Below are 3456 nucleotides of genomic sequence, written 5' to 3'. Positions count from 1 at the left end.
ATATATATATATATATATATATATATATATATATATATAATCAGGGCTGTGTTCGTGTCTGGTCTTGTTTATTAAGGATTTTTCACATTTCTTTAATAGGACTTCATTTTTAGTTTATCAATAGTTTTCTTCAATCGACATGCTTATTATCTCGAGAACTTGATAATTCCATTCTTATAATAAACTGATTTTAATAAAGGCTTATTGTTGGCACGCTTTGTAGTAATTTGCAAGGGATCGCAGAAATAATATTTTAATGGAAAAGTGATCAACACCAGAATTAGAATTATCCAACTGTAATTTCAGGAAACAATTTACATAGATGATAAAATCATCAACATTGGATTTAAAATAGTCGACACCAGTGCAATTTAGATAGAATTGCACAAAAATTAGAAAACTGTTTTGAATGTTTTACTAATAGAGAAACACAAAATACATTACATTGCACGCAAAATATATAATGATATTTATCAAAGCATGTTGTAGGAAATTCTAATTATTCAATATCTGCGTCACCATTCTCGGCTCATTCAACTGGAATTGCTTGCAATCTGTTGCTAGGTTGCTAGCTGTAGTTGATGGCTGTTAAGGTAGGAGGGAACGAATCTGGTATACATCAAAAAGAGCTCGTGGATTACTCACCCAATCCAGGTGGTTGCCTCTCGCACTGCGGCTCAACACTCCCAACACATCATCTGCCGAGAAAAAAATAAAAACAAAAACAAACAAAAAAAACTTCGAAAACAAAATCATAAAAATGCTTTGCGAAGCTTTCCACATCTGATCAAGATTCGCGGCAGGGCATCGAAGACCGCTGTCTCCAGTGCTTTCTGCGAATCTAGAGGCTGAAGGATATTGGAATTGAGACTCGCAATGTCGAACTGTCCAAAATTGACATTCTGTATTCTATGAGAAACCGGATTTTTTTGAAATATTATTAATATTAATAATAATAATAATAATAATAATAATAATAATAATAATAATAATAACAATAATAATAATTATAATAATAATAATGATGATATGATGATGGACTTGACAGAGCAAAAAATGGTACGACCACAAACCCGAAGGATTCATCGAAAATGATAATGCAAAGATCCTGTGGGATTTTATGATTCAGTGCGACCTTCAGCCAGGCATAGTCTTAATTGAGAAAAAAAAAAAGAAGCAAACTATGCTGTATCATAGATATAGCATGCCCAATTGACTACAAGGTGTGCGATAAGGAAGAAAGGAAAGTCGAGGGATATGAGAGGTTAGCTTGGGAAGTTAAGCAGTTGTGGTCGATGAAAAAGGTAGCAGTAGTACCAATAATTGCCGAAGCCCTGTGAACAGTGAGTAAAAATCTCGAGAAGTACATGGAACAAATAGGGGCTGCAATAAGGGTGGAGCACTTGCAGAAAACAGCACTGCTTGGAACCGCTCGAATACTCCGGATGGTGCTCGAAAAATAAGAGGTGTTACCTTAGTTCACTGGTAGTGAACAGCTGACATCGTAGTACATCTCCAACGTTAGAAGCTGTGCAAAGGCAACAACAACAACAACAACAATAATAATAATAATAATAATAATAATAATGACAATAATAATAGTAAGAAGAAGAAGAAGAAGAAGAACAACAACAACAACAACAACAACAGTAGCAATTATAATAACAAAGCACCAAATTGTTTCAGATTCTAGTACAAGACCAGAAATTTTAAGGGTGGTGGCTAGCCAATTATATCAATCTCAGTACTGAACTAGTATTTATTTCATCGACATCGAAAGGATGAAGAGAAAATTCGACCTCGGTGGAAGCTGATTTTAGGATATAAACACCGATGAAATGCCGCTAAGCATTTCGTCTGGCGAGCTAACGATTCTTATTTCTTTATTGCCCATAAGGGGCTAAACATAGAGGGAACAAACAAGGACAGACGAACGGATTAAGTCGATTACATCGACCCCAGCGCGTAACTGGTACTTAATTTATCGACCCCGAAAGGATGAAAGGCAAAGTCGACCCCGGCGGAATTTGAACTCAGAACGTAACGGCAGACGAAATACCGCTAAGCATTTCGCCCGGCGAGCTAACGATTCTACCAGCTCGCCGCCTTCAATATTACTACAGCAACAAAGACGAAGATAACAGCAACAACAACAACAATGTCTTTATTGGCAACATGTGCTGAAGCTTGTAATAAAAAGAAAAGTGTTATACAGAAAGATTACAAATCATATGTGAATATACGTTTTTAATAAACAGGTATTGGAGCAAACGTCGTAATAAAGAAGGAAAAAAATCTTTTTAATTTGATAAATAAAAGCGCTCCATCGTACACACAGAAGAGAGGAGCCGTCTTCTGGAGAGAATGAGAACATCCTATGACTCTGGTTTTTCGAATTTGCTCAAAAGCATCTTCGGTCTTGTTTGTACCAATGACGAAAACTGTCATATGTTCTGGGTGGCATTCTTTTAGCAGCAGATAGAGCATTAGCTTGGTTTTTCACAATCTATACTCGTTGAAATACATGCCTTTGTCCTTTAGCTTCTCCTCAAACACTAGGAACCTTATTTTGAGATCTTTTACTTTCTCCAGCAGTTTCACTGGTCCTTGTTGTTATTTCAGAAGGTGACGTGCTGACAGAACCGTCAGCACGTCAGATAAAATGTTCATCGGAATTTCTTCCTGCTCTTCACATTCTGAGCTCAGATTCCGTTGCGGTTCACTTTGCCTCTCATCCTTTCGTGGTCAATAAAATAAGTACCAGTATAGTTCTGGGGTTGATGCAATCGACTATTTTCCCTACCACCCCTAAAATTACTGGCTTTACGCCAGAATTCGAAGCATTTATTTCAGAAGTGAAGTTTGGTCACGTGTGTGCCTCTCCATTAGAGTTCTCCAGCATCTTGTATTTATTTAGAGCCCAACAATTTCATTGCGCACTAAAATGACAATAATAATAATAATAATAATAATAATAATAATAAAAATAACAATAATAATAATAATAATAATAATAATAATAATAATAATAATAATAATATAATAATAATAATAATAATACATAGTAAAAACACCAGGACTTACAAATATATATAACATACAGAAAATTGCACTACTGGGCACTGCACACATCCTACGCAAAACACTTTCAATACAGTAACCATAAGAGCATCACAGCAAACCACAGCACATACCCAAGGCACACAGAGCTGCGCTCGGGAGTGAAGTGAAAGCACGTTATAAAAATAAAACTACTGAACAATAATAATAATAATAATAATAGTTTCTACTCTATGCACAAAGCCCGAAATTTCGGGGAACGTGGACCAGTCGATTAGATCGACCCCAATACGCAACTGGTACTTAATTTATCAACCCCGAAAGGATGAAAGGCAAAGTCGACATCGGCGGAATATGAACTCAGATCGTAGCGGCAGACGAAATATCGATAAGCAT

This window comes from Octopus bimaculoides, chromosome 16 (assembly GCF_001194135.2).
Source record: "Octopus bimaculoides isolate UCB-OBI-ISO-001 chromosome 16, ASM119413v2, whole genome shotgun sequence".
NCBI lineage: Eukaryota > Metazoa > Mollusca > Cephalopoda > Octopoda > Octopodidae > Octopus > Octopus bimaculoides.
The sequence above is the reverse complement of the archived record's forward strand: the minus strand, read 5'-3'. Positions refer to the sequence as shown.